This window comes from Ambystoma mexicanum, chromosome 7p, assembly GCF_040938575.1.
Source record: "Ambystoma mexicanum isolate Mex_15411 chromosome 7p, UKY_AmexF1_1, whole genome shotgun sequence".
Taxonomy (NCBI): domain Eukaryota; kingdom Metazoa; phylum Chordata; class Amphibia; order Caudata; family Ambystomatidae; genus Ambystoma; species Ambystoma mexicanum.
The window spans coordinates 878,912,253-878,926,313 of NC_090939.1; the positions used below are offsets into that span (position 1 = coordinate 878,912,253).

General features: G+C 45.7%; 1 protein-coding gene across 2 annotated transcripts in view; it reads right to left on the reverse strand.

Moving 5' to 3' along the window:
* The window catches only part of UPF3A (UPF3A regulator of nonsense mediated mRNA decay), an 819,005-nt gene that overhangs the window by 13,431 nt on the left and 791,513 nt on the right, over nucleotides 1-14,061 (reverse strand). The window lies entirely within an intron of this gene.

The following is a 14,061-nucleotide window of genomic DNA, read 5'->3' on the forward strand; positions in this document are numbered from 1 at the left end:
GCAAGAGGACACTCTATCGAATTCCCGAAGAAGTGCCCTCACGTTCCACCTGTGGCCAGGAAGGAAAATCACGTCCCGCAACTGCTGTTGGAAGTACGGGCGATGCTCAGGAAAGGCACCATCGAGCCCGTCCCGAAGAGGCTCCGGGGTTCCGGGGTGTACTCAAGGTACTTCCTCGTCAGGAAGAAGACGGGCGGCTGGCGCCCCATCCTGGACCTTCGTCGTTTGAACAAATACATCAGGTCACAAAAGTTCAGGATGGTCACCCTCCAGCACGTGCTGGGACAGCTGGAGGAAGGCAACTTTCTATCGTCGCTGGACCTGGAGGATGCATACTTCCACGTTCCCATCCTCAAAAGTCACCGAAAGTTCCTCAGGTTCGTCGTCCAGGGACGCCACTACCAATTCAGAGCACTGCCGTTCGGATTGAAGTCGGCCCCCAGGGCCTTTACCAAGTGCCTAGCACCTGTGGCGGCGCGGCTGCACCTGCAGGGGATTCACGTCTACCCCTACCTGGACGACTGGCTCATCCGCTCAAGGACGAGGGAACTCGCCGTTGAACACACTGTGAGGACCGTCCAGCTACTCACAGACCTGGGATTCGCCATAAATTACCCAAAGTCCCACCTGGTGCCGTCGCAGGTGGCCCTGTTTCTGAGAGCGAAGCTCGATACAGTGAGGCGCCCGGCGGCACCGTCGGAAGAACGGACAAAGACCATTCTGGGCAAAGTGCAGCGCCTGCTAGCCACGGACGTGGCCAGGGTGAGGTCCATCAAGTCCCTCCTGGGGATGATGTCCTCTTGCATCTACCTGGTGCGCCTCTGCAGACTTCGGATGCGCCCTCTTCAAAAATTTCTCGACGCCCGTTGGATGCAGGCGACGGGCACCTTCGAAGACAGGGTCCCCCTCAAAAAGGTGTCCTGGCGGGCGATTCAGTGGTGGGGCGTTAGAGCGCACCTCACGGCGGGCAAGGACTTTCAGACGCCGGCGTACCAGGAGACGGTGACGACGGACGCTTCCCTGGAAGGTTGGGGCACCCACACCGGAGATCTCCACGCAAGAGGCCTCTGGCTCCCGGAGGAGATGCTCCTGCACATCAACATCCTGGAACTCCGAGCCGTGTTCTGGGCTCTCAAATTGTTCCTCCCGTCGCTCAAGGGCAAGGTGGTGCGGATCTTCACGGACAACACCACGACAATGTTTTACATACGGAAGCAGGGAGGCACCAGATCCCCAGCCCTATCCAAGGAGGCACAGGATCTGTGGCACTGGGCGGGCACCCAGGGGATGTTCCTGGTTCCCTTCCACCTGGCAGGAGAAAGAAACACCATCGCCGACTCGCTCAGCAGGGAGCTGCGCGCGTGTCACGAGTGGGAGCTGCGCCAGGATCAGGTGGATCAACTCTTCCGACGATGGGGCAAACCCCAAATCGACCTGTTCGCAACAGCGACGAACTCGAAGTGCCAGAGGCTCGCCAGTAGGTTTTCCCAGCCGAGAAGCATGGGCGATGCGTTCTCGTTCCCCTGGGATGGCCTATACCTGTATGCGTTCCCTCCGTTGCCGTTGCTGCTTCGACTCATCAACCAGCTCAAGAGGTCCTGGTGCAGGATGATCCTCGTCGCACCGGCGTGGCCGAGGCAGATCTGGTTCCCGGACCTTCTGGACTTGTCAACGTCCCCATCCATCAAGCTGTCGGCGGACGTGGATCTTCTCTCCAGAGAAGGAGGCGCCATCTTCCACCACGACCCGGCGTCGCTGAACCTGCAGGCTTGGCTCCTGCAGCGCCAGGGCGTCCTCGACTCTCAAATGCTACGGTCACAAGTGGAAGAGGTTCTCTATCTGGTGCCGAGCACAGAAGATCAACCCCCTACGGATTACGGCCCCTCAAGTGCTGCCGTACCTGCTATCGCTGGCAAAGGCTGGGCTAGCCCATGCCTCCATTAAGATTTATCTGGCGGCGATCTCCAGATATACCAGAACCACAGCGCTTACGCCCCTGTGGTCCCATCGACTGGTAAAAGAGTTTATGAACGGACTGTTCCGGTCGTTCCCGCCGGTGAAGGCCCCGGCCCCGGCGTGGGAACTTAACGTGGTGCTGACCAGGCTCATGGGGCCCCCATTCGAGCCGATGCACTCCGCACCGATGAAGTTTGTGTCGTGGAAGACTGCATTCCTGGTGGCCATTACCTCCGCACGAGTGGGAGAGATCCAGGCCCTATCCTGCAAAGCACCGTACTTGACTTTCCATGCCTCGAGGGTGGTGCTTAGGGCGCACCCCTCCTTTATGCCCAAGGTGCCGTCGGACTTCCATCTTAACGAGCCCCTGGTGTTACCTGTTTTCTTCCCGTCTCCTTCGTCGCCGGCCGAGAGGACTTTGCACTCGCTGGATGTGGCTGGAGCGCTGAAGTTCTACGTGGACCGCACGAAGAATTTTCGGAGGACATCACAGCTATTCGTGAACTTTGGACCTGTGAATCAAGGGAAGGCTCTCTCGAAGTCTTCTATTTCCAGATGGCTCTCCGGCTGCATCATGCACTGCCACCGGTTGGCTAACCGACCGCTGCCAGGCCGTCCGAGAGCCCATTCGACCAGAGCGATCGCTGCTACCACGGCGTTCCTTTCTGGTGTGCCCTTGCTGGACATCTGCAGGGCTGCTACGTGGAGGTCGACGCACACCTTCACGAGATTCTACTGCGTCGATCGGGATTCCAGGGAGGAGTCCAGGGTCGGCCAAGCAGTGCTGCGCAACCTGTTCGCTTAAGGTGAGCCTGGTGAGGAGGTAAGAGATGCTTAATGTTGAGTCGTTGTATTGCTTAATGTTGAGCCTTTTGCCACCTCCCGTGGTTGTGCATGTGTGTACTGCTATGTATTCTCATATTCATGACCATGTGAATCCATGCCAGACCCCATGCTGGAGAAGGAACAAGTTACTTACCTGTAACTGTTGTTCTCTAGTGCCTGCCTTAGAAAAGAAGAAAGGACTACACTGTCCAACTCCTCCTCTCTTTGTGACCACGCCTCTCCATTTCCTTCATCTGCCTCTGAGCCTGCGCACCCGCGTTGCGCACCGGTGCAAGTACTTTAAGTACTGTTTGCTGGAAGCACTCGCTGTATTGCTCACTGCTCACTGCTCAGACCTGCTCAGACCTGCATTGCATTGGATTCGATTCCACAACGGCCCGGAGGACGTCTTTGAGAGTTACACTCTCTAGTGCCTGCCTTAGAAAAGAAGAAAGGTGATTGTGGCGGCAGAGCTTTGTACTTTATTATTGTTAACTGGAGGGACTACTTGCACGTTTGTGCTTGTGAACTTATGCGCGCTTTGTGCTTTTGAACTTACGCATTGTGCACACTAGCACACTAGCACGTTTTGTGCACAGTGTCCTTGCATTGAACCTTGTAACATATCCAAAAAAAAAAAAAAGAGTATTTTTTTTTACCTTTCGTGTTTATACCTTTCTTTTCTTTTATTTACTAGGACTACACTGTCCAACTCCTCCTCTCTTTGTGACCACGCCTCTCCATTTCCTTCATCTGCCTCTGAGCCTGCGCACCCGCGCTGCGCACCGGTGCAAGTACTTTAAGTACTGTTTGCTGTTCGCGGTGCGCGCAGCGCGGTGCTGGGCCAGTTATTACTCTTTTCTGATTCTATTTGTAAGTGAATTTGGATTTTATTGTTTGTGGCTTCAACAGTATCAAACGCGAAGGTAGTCATTGAAAATTGTCTATTGCTCAGTGCTGATTGCACATTGATTTTTGCTTTCGCGTTGAGCGGTGTGACGCATTCAAGTATAGCTGTTGCTCGGAGGGGCCCTTGCTCACCCTAGATCACTTCAAGTGTATCTTTCTTCGCCATGCTTCCATACACAGCATACAAGCTTACCACAAACATGCCAACTATTGCTCCACTGGTGTTGATGTCAAAGCCCCAATCTTCATCAACAAAAACAGCGGAATCTATAGTGGCACCCCAAACATTTTTTACTGCTATGTCTGTCACCCCTGCAAACCTGCCCAAACAAACCCGTTTTCCATTTGAAGAGATAAATGGCGGTATAAGTATCACACCCTTAGAGTCTTCTGTCGTTGTCCCTTCAAGTATGACTTCTACTTCTTCTCCTCTCACAGTTGGCAAAATCAGTACCTCGCAGCGTACACCATTGAGGTGCTCTAATCCTTGCCCAATTTCAGATCGAACCATGATTGAATCTATCAAGTCCTGTCATAAAGTATACGATGCGAACATGTCTATTTCTCCCATTGCTTTCCCACTCTCACTGTCTGATCCTCAAGTCATATCCATTCATGAAAGTTAATCTGAGTTTATTCACACGAACAGCGAGGCGCAACGTATCAGCAGTGTCCCTGATGACTCTACCGTTCCGCCCTCAGACATTGCTCTTCCTATTCTCAACTCGTTTGCTCTACCAACACCGCGCCCTCTCAAACCACAGCTGCTCAACAATGCTGCTCAAACCATATCAATGATTCAACCCACATTGATTGCCATTAACACAGCAGTGTATAGTCTGTGTAAACTCTTCGAATCACTGGATACCAAAGTGGCTCGACAATCAACCCAATTCGAAGATCTGATGCAGTGGCTTTCGATGCAACAGCTTACCAAAACTGAGGTCCACAAAGACAAGTTAGACCAGTCAGTGGTTATGTTGCCCAGCCCGTCGATTCTTCGTGATGTTACCCCACCCATTTTACCAACCTCCACTGATCCAGTGAAAGAAGCACCCTCACGCCGACTGATACCCTGTCCCTTGCCCTTAATTCAAGGCATTATTGGCCGGGACCTGGTGCCTGAGAATCATGATTCTATTCCAATCCTGTTTCCAAAAACAAAAACTGGGGCTTTAGAGGGTATAATTGCACCATCCAGCGGTGTTTCGATGGACACACAAGGACTGAGCGATTTTACACGTCCAACAGTTGAGAAACCAAAAAAGAAAAATAATAAAAAACAAACCTTTATTCCAATAAAAAAAACGAAAAACATGATTGGAATTAAGCACCCAAAGAGCACCTTGTCTGCCTTTTTTAAAGCCCTTAGTAAGAAGAAAACAACTACAGCTAACTGTGACTTGGGTGATATGGAAACTGTTGCTCCCATACATCCTGTAGGGACAGAGGCGCCAGGTACTCTTCTAGCTTCCCCCAATATTGGCTTGACCCAGGATGCCCCGTTCGTGTCCCGGTCACCTTTAACACAATTGGTACAAGCTCTAAGTGTGTTTCAGAAAACATCTACACCATTTTTAATTTCAGATAAAAGTACCACTGCTCAAAATCTTCTACTTCCACGTTCAGTGCAATCACAGATACCACTTAAATCATCAATTAAAAGTAGTGCTGGTTCATCCCCTGTGAAGTTATGTCCTCAGCAACTCCCCGCCCCTGCTCAAGTTCCCTATGATTTTGTAAGTCACCCCAAGATGGTCACGTTTGCGCCTATGCCCAGTGACACACACACTATCAATGCCAATAGCATTCAATCTTTGACAGATGAACTTAAAAAGAAAGTTGATGAATATCTTTCCGCCAAGGTGGTATCGGTGTTTACGCAAGCTCAGGGCGATTCTACAAGATCACTAGCATACCCAGTTAATGTGAATCAAACCCCTATTATTGCACCTCCCGAGGTGGCAAGAAATCTCAGACCAAGTTGGCCCTCCTATATAAAAGGGTCCCCGCGTAACAATAACAAGCGCTGGCCCTCCGGGCAACCCAATTCGGGACGAGCTCAATGCCACACTTTAATTCTCAAATGTCGAGAAGGTGACAATCAAATGTATGATCTTAATCGTCAAAGTGTCCTGAATATTTTTGGTGACATTGATGAACTACGTAATATCACTTCACGCGATATCGATCGGGTCGAATTTATCTCCGAGGCCACCTTGTCCATAGTTAGACTCTGGATTCCATCAGGCATAGTGCATCAATCAATATGGCGCAACAAAATGGCCTTATTCAATATGGGGTTTTTACTGGTAGAGGAACCAGAATTCGCTCGCTTGCCTTTGAACACTCCAGTCATGATCCCCAAGATATATCAGGGCTCCAGTGGTGAATCCAGAGAAACGTGGACATCTGAGAATTCTCGGCATTAACCACCAAAAGGAGAGATCAGAAACACATTGTTATTTGTCAGCTGGAACACAAGAGGGCACAAACATCTTCATTCCTCTTTTAAAGAAATGCCTTTGTTATACCATCTCATCGCTTTACAAGAGGTATGGCTCACCAAAGCTCCGATATGGGACAGCTATGAAATAGCCTTGATCCCTGCAGTATTGACTGCAGGCAGACCGCCATCAGGATTGCTGGTGGCTGTTAACATTAAATTAGGGTTTTCAGTCACTGCCTGGGCATCTGTAGGCGCTCACATACAGCTTGTAAGAATCCATAATAAAGTCCTAGTCTTTGCTGTAGTAAATATTTACCGCAATCCGCTCAGCATGCCTGATGAACCCTTTTTTGCAGGGCTACATGACATGCTTGATCTAATCTCACTTGATAAATCAATTATGTATACCATCATACTTGGTGATTTGAACCTCAACTGTTGGAAGATGGGTGCCAAAACTCAAGGTGCTCGCAAATGGGAGTTGATTATGTCCGAACGCAACTATCACATGGTGAATGGCTCAGTACATAATGATGTCCCCCCGCATTACACTTGGCATAGAGGGCAATCAAATAGTATCATAGATTATATCTATGTCGACACCAGGCTTTTCCAACAAATAGACCACCTTGAGATTATTGACCATCCTAAAAGTGATCATTGCCTCCTGTCCTTACAGTGCACGTTCCAATATACAATGCCATCTAGAGATTCTTATTATTGTGGCAACGTGGGAGTAAACAACTCACGCACACGTCTCAAGTGGACTGCAAACTCCCTGAACCAGTATGAACATCTCATAATGAATAGGGCCCTCCATTGTAATAGCATCGAATACATAGATTTGCTACGTCCATTTGCTCAGACTATAAATATACCGAAATCCGACTTGATCAAACATTTACATACCTTTGATCTGGTAGTTTCCAAAAGAAGGACAGAATTTAGGATGCTTAAAAGGAAAATTTTACTCTCAATTAGTGCGGATAAGTGGCAGGCATTAAAATCTGCAAAATGCCAATATAAGAACTGGCTCAGTGGGCGCAAGTCCTTGTTATTCCAACGAGATAGTGAAGCCATGAGTAGGGCTATGAGTAATAAAAATTCGGCTGGCATGTGGTCGCTGCTGAATAGTCATTCATACCATCACCAAGCAGATGCTCAACTGAATGGGGTCTCTGAACATATGTGGATCAAGCATTTTTCAACACTATATGCTGACCCTTGTTATAACCACACTAAATATTTGCCAGTGTCAACATCTAGTTGGAATTTAAAAGTCTCGGTTGAGCAAATTTTTGATTTAATCAAAAAATTGAGTTCTTCAAGAGCAGAAGGACCAGACGGGTTGTCAAACCATATGTTTAAAAATCATCCAGACAATTGGTCTAAGATCTTATTCACAATCTTTAGTGACATATTACGCACCCGTTTGATTTCTACATCATGGAAGTCCTCAATCATAATTCCAATCTTTAAAAAAGGCGACCGATCACTACCTGCAAACTATCGACCGATTGCGTTACTATATGCCCCAGGGAAAATCTTTACTAAATTGGTACTAGCCGAATTCAATACTTGGACAGGAAATAATAAATTCAGGGATTCCAACCAAACTGGCTTCATGGCAGGAATGGGAACCAACATCAATCTCATGACCTTGAATGCAATCAAAGCTCAGTGCCAAGAGACAAAGCAACAGTTGTTCTTGGCTTTTATTGATCTAAATGCAGCCTTTGACTCTGTGAGTCGTCCTTTATTATTAAAAAAACTCTTAAGAGACGATTGCCCAGCGACCCTGTACGATATTATACATTTGTTGCACCATGACACGTCCATATGAATACGCATTACACTAGATGGTCTTTTAACAGACAATATATCGACCTATCGTGGTCTAAAACAGGGCTGCTCTTTAGCCTCAGCGGTGTTCAATTATTACATCCACGATGTTAAACTTGCCTTTTCAAAGGTCATCTCCGATTCTCCCAGACTGTTGACCCAGGATGTTCAATCGCTTATGTACGCAGACGATCTAGTGCTTATCTCTAGAACTCAGGTGGGGCTACAACGGCTTCTAGATACGTTCTATCAGTACGTACAATCTAATGAACTAGCTGTCAACACGTCTAAAACTCAGATCATTCAATATTCGCCCAGGCGCTCAGGCCCAGTCTCATTTGTGTGGTCTATAGGCTGCACCCCACTCGGCGTAATTCCAAGTTATTGCTACCTAGGCATGATCTTTGAGGGTCAGTTGAAACCCCATGGGCAGCTGGAGAGGATTGAGTCCAAGCTACTTTCATCCATTTCACAAGCCCGTGTCATCATGTATAAATATGGCAAATTTTCCATCCTCCCAGCATGGCATTATTGGACCAAGAAAGTCATTCCCATGCTATTATATGGCTTGGAGACTCTTCCCGCAGATACTGCATTCAAGTTCGAGCAGTGGGAAGCAAAATATTGGCGCACAATTCTTTATTTACCGCAATGCGTCCCTACCTCATGGATGAGATATGAGCTTGGCCTAACCTCTCTAGAAGCCCATTACAACTGGCGTTTATGTTCACTTTTTGGGAAATGCCTGCGGTCGACCACCGCAAATGTATTGTTTAAAACACTTTCTTGTTACATCTTCTCAGCAAAGAAATCTAGTTACATCAAAGACTGGCTAAATCGTGTGTATTTGATAATGGCTAAAGCAGAAGTTACAATTGATCTGTTGTTGTTGAATCCTGATAAAGCCAAATCTAAAATTCATCAAATAGATTGGATCAACACATGTGAATTATGCATAATGTATCGAGACAATGACATTGCACGCTTCCCACCAAAAAAACTTAGAACATTACCACCGTATCTAATACGTTCACCAGCCCTAAAATATAGATCAGGAATAATGCGTTTTCGTTTTAATTCATGGGCAACTTTGGAAGTAAGGGCAAAACGTAGATTGGCAAGCCCAGAACAAAATGTTTGCAGATTCTGTCAAGAATCGCCTAGAGGTGAAACATTAGTTCATCTATTAACAGAATGTGCCCCACTTACCTCCAAAAGACAAATAGCCTTTGCAAGACATTGTCAATATCTCGGAAACATCACACAGGTCGAATGCTGGTCGGTCCTGTTGGGGTCAAATAACATAGCAATCCAGATAGCAGCTGTTGATTTTCTCACCAGTCTCAAATTAGATATTTAACAGAAGGGAGCATTTAATTAAATGTTGTATGTGAATTTTCTTCTATTTCTTCCTTTGTTTTATTCATGTCATAATTAATGTAAATAATGCAAATAAGTTTTTATTTATTGTGACATGTCTGATGTTTGATGTGGTTCATAGTGATAATACCGAATACCAAAATCTTGAAAACCAAAATCTCGAAAACAAAAGGCAGAAAAAAAAAATTTCTAATTTTTTTTTATGACGTTTTTTTTTCGAAATGGGGGGGTTCCCCCCCAACCTCCCCTTTTTTTTATTTTTATTTTAACCATTTTTTTTTACTTACCTGACCCCAAAACACATATAAATAAATTAATAAATAATTCGATATTTTTTTTTCGAGATTTTTGACATTCGGTATTATGTATTCGGCCTTTTGACTGACCACCGTTTGATGTATGTTAAACTATGTTAAATGCTGTATTTGTATTTGTCTTTTTGAAAGGTTGATTAAATTCAACCAAATCAATAATAAAAAAATTAAAAAAATTTAAAAAAAAAGAGTGACCATCTTGAGCTTGTCTTTCCTAAGGAATTTGTTCAAGCGTCTCAAGTCCAAGATGGGTTGCAGTCCTCTGTCCTTTTTGGGGATTAGGAAGTAAGGGAAGTACCATCCTTGGTCCCCCTCCACTGCAGGTACCAATTCTTTTGCACTGTTCTCTACAAGGTGATAATCTCCTGTAAGAGGAGCAGATCTGTATCCTTCAAGGAGTGGCTACCTGTTGGAGAATTCTGAGGACTTTTCCAGAATCAGAGGCAGTCTCCTCAGTCCTCTGAGAGAATTGTCCCCTCGCTCTTCCAACCCAAGAATAGAATAGAGAGGACCAAGCCCTCAGGAATAATTTCTGCAGCCATTGCCACAATTTCCCATAAAGTGTGTGAGAATTTTGCTAGGGCGCAAGTAGCATTAACTGCTTTCAGTGCCATGCTACCCACCAAGAACACCCTTTTCCCCAGGGCATCAAACCTCTTGTCATCCCTATCTGGGGTAATTGTGGGATAGGCCGCCTGGACAATCAAACTTCATTGAGTCGGATGTCTCAACAAGAATTCTGGATCTATTACCGAAGGCCCGTACTTCCTAGTCAAGTTCTTATTAACTGCTGGAGCAGTATCAGTCTTTGTCCAGTTCTCCAGGACTGTGTTCTTTAATGCCATATGAAAAGGCAGAATTGGATCCTTGGGGGCACCCTTGTCAAGGATGTCTGTAAGATCATCCTTCACATATTCAGACACAGGCCTACTCCATCCAATATACTCAGTCACCTTGGCCATGACTGACCTATAAGAGACATCAGCATGTCCAGCTGCCTCTGGCATTGCAAACTCCACTTCTGGAGATGTATCCAGGCCACTGGCATCCTTCAAGGTGTCCACTAGGTCTTGCAGCCTTGACTCCTCAGAGATCTGTTATTCAGGAGAATTTGGAGTACCATATTCCAAACTAAACAGAGTACTTCTGTCCTCCTCCACCACCTTCTCCTCTTGAAAAATGGAGCCCAACGACTTGAAAAATTACTTCTTTGCGAAGGGCTTAAAAACATTCAACAAATCAGTCGAGGATGTCGATGGTTACAGAATCAATGGCTTTGGTGTTGAACAACCCGACTTCGATACCTTTGATGGAGCAGAAGTGGACAATGATGGCTTTGACATGAATCGAGCAGTCGAATCATTCAACACGTTTTTGAGGGCGGCTCGATGGGATCGGAAGTCTTCTTCGGTTCGCCAGAAGGGGTGGGTGATGCTGCCTTTGTGAACGCTAACATTCTGAGGTGAAATTCCTCTAATTCAGCCTTGGAAGCCGATTTAATCAGAAAACGTACCCGCTTTCAATCAGGTGAGGAGTCAGAAGAAGACTATCACGATCAATGGCGTCACTTCTTAGATGAAGAGGAGGATGACCAGTGTTGGGAAGTCGACCGAGAGCGCTTGGAGTGTCTGCGCTTTCTCGCTCTGTGAGGTGAAACCTTTCCCGAGCTCTTGTCGTCTGATGACCTCATCTTCAGAGGGGTAGTGGAGGGGAATTTGCACATGGGTCTACCCAGGGCGAGTTTCCCCTTACTCTCCTTTAAGGCTTTCGTGGCCATCGACTGGCAAGAGCCGCAGTGGTTGACCTTATGGCCTATTCCCAAACACCAGAGGCATATTCGGTGTGGATACATACTAGACATCTTTAACACACAATCCAAACACCTCTTAAAGCCGATCTTCAGGGTATACATTTCAAAAATTTCAAAAACACAGTAGATAAATCACTGAGGCGTACGAACTGTTTTGAAGTGTGCTGTGCAGAAAAAAGGAACTGAAGCAACGAGCGCATTGCATGCTCCTTAAACCAGTGTCGACGTCGACAGTGAAATGGAAGCCGCCGAGTGACCTCGAGTTGACGACACACGTAGCCCTCTGCCCCCTGCTGTTGAAATGTTTCCGAAGTTGCAAGCAGGATATCGGATATATCAAAGATGAGGAATATGTGGGAGGACACAATCCATTAGAAATAACGATTATGAATGAATATTTATCATATATACCTCACCCTCCATGATTGTTTTTTTAGCATAACTTTAAAATATTGATCAGTGTCCTCAAAACGGATGGTCACAAAACTATACCCCTTTACTGGAAATATCTTTATAAAGCAAGCAACTTCGAGTAGAAAAGAGGAATATTTAAAGTAATATATCGAAAATAAACCGGTAAGAATGGGAGGTATTCTGTAATAACTACAAGTTATTGGAGTTATTTAAATCACAAATAACAAATGTATACTGCATAATAATAATCAGTAACATTTGTATTTATTGAGAGAAACAAGGCTTAAACCAGAAACCATTTACAATAGAGAAACATTATATGGCACAACCCTATTAAAGGTGCTGTGCATTGGAGGGCATGACAATGAGTAAATGCCCCATTCATGTTTAGATCATGTAGATACAGAGACCAGGGTCAGGCAAGATACAGAACAGGCAAAGGTTCTCAGAGACTGGATATTTACAAAGTCCCAAGTGCAGTGGAGCTGGAGGCAGGGTGATCATGTAGTTGGAGAATATGGGAAAGGGTAAATATGGGAGGGGGCTTAATACTGATGTGGAGTATAATCTGGTCAGAATGGGAAGAGTTGACAGTGAGACAGGATTAAGCAAGGGAGGAGAAGATGAAGACAGAGCCAAGAGGGTTTCCTTGCAAAAGGCTGGGTAAGTTGTGGAGGAATGTTACGGAATGGTTAAAGAGAACAGAGTCATGTTGGTGGGTGGAGGATATTTTGGGGTGGTTGCAAATACCCACAACCACAACAGGAGCATCAATGGGAAAGGAGGAAAGAAGAAGGTCAAGATCTGAAAATAATGAGTTGAGATGGCCCATGGGCATATGGAGCAGGAAATCTATGACAGGGGTGCATGGGAGGCGTTAAGTCACCAGAGAGTACAGGAAGTCATATGTATGTAATGGGGCATATGTATTTGTTTTATTTGTCATTAGGCCAATCCAGCCAGCTTTTGTGGAGGAGCGGGAGGAGTGAAAAAGGTTGCAGAGTCGGTGTGAGGGATAGCACTGGTGGCAGTGATGAGGGGTGAACCATGCTTTGACAACGCCCATGGCTTTGAGTGGGGAGTTGTTAGTGTTGACGTGATCTGTGAGAAAACAGGATTTTTTACCACCGGGTGAAACCATATGCTTTTTCACCCACTCATACAACACGTATAATATAATTTACAAAGGATCTTCTCTTGAAAGAAAAGGTTTTTTTCCCCACACTTAATTTTGGCAAACATGTGCCATAAAAGCCATTATAATTACAAAACAGATTAAAGCATTGCATTCACAGGTTAAACAGATTAAATAAATAACTATCGACCAAAAAAGCATTCAACGGTCTAAGTCAACAATATGTGCGAAATGTGCAAACAGTACTTCCAGTACTTAATCACCAAACCGGAGATCATGGGTCCTACGTTAGGGTGCAAATTGTACAGACCTTAGATGAATGAAGTTCAAAACGGCTATTTTTCCATTCATTACACCAGAAGACCCACTGAACACAGAATAAGAGCCAATCCCTAAACAAACTTCATGTCCGGTCTGATAGTGCAGGTTCGAATCCCAGCAGAGCCAAACTCAGCCTTTCATCCTTCCGAGGTCGATAAATGAGCACCACCCACCGTGGGGAATAATAAGCAGCGCTCAGATACCTGAGGGTTTGTAGCGCTATATAAATGCTAAAATATTATGTAAAACATCACATCCAGAAAGCTCATAAACAGAAAATCATTACACTCTGATATTTAAGCCTCAGATATAGGAGCTATATAGCAACTCCTTTGGTTCCAAGCTCCCTTTAAAAAGGAAAGCAATGCCCATGCCAGATAGGTGGTGTCTGCCATTTTAGAAGGAAAACTGAGGCTGGCCGACATTGCACAAAGTTGTTGTAAAACTGGAATGATGGTAGGTTGCTTAATGAACGAATAAAGAGGACAAAACATTACAAAGTGTAAAATGTCTTCTGATTGACACCCACAGAGAGGATAACCACAGATATCTGGATAGCCCTTCTAGCCTAAAGTAACTGCTTTCAGTCACAACAAGCTGTAACATGCCCTAGTTAGTGCCCAGCGTTCATGTGGATAAATGCCAAAGTATGGCTGGATGATATCTACTGAGCTAATCATAGCAACCCTCCTGTTAGCAGGTATAA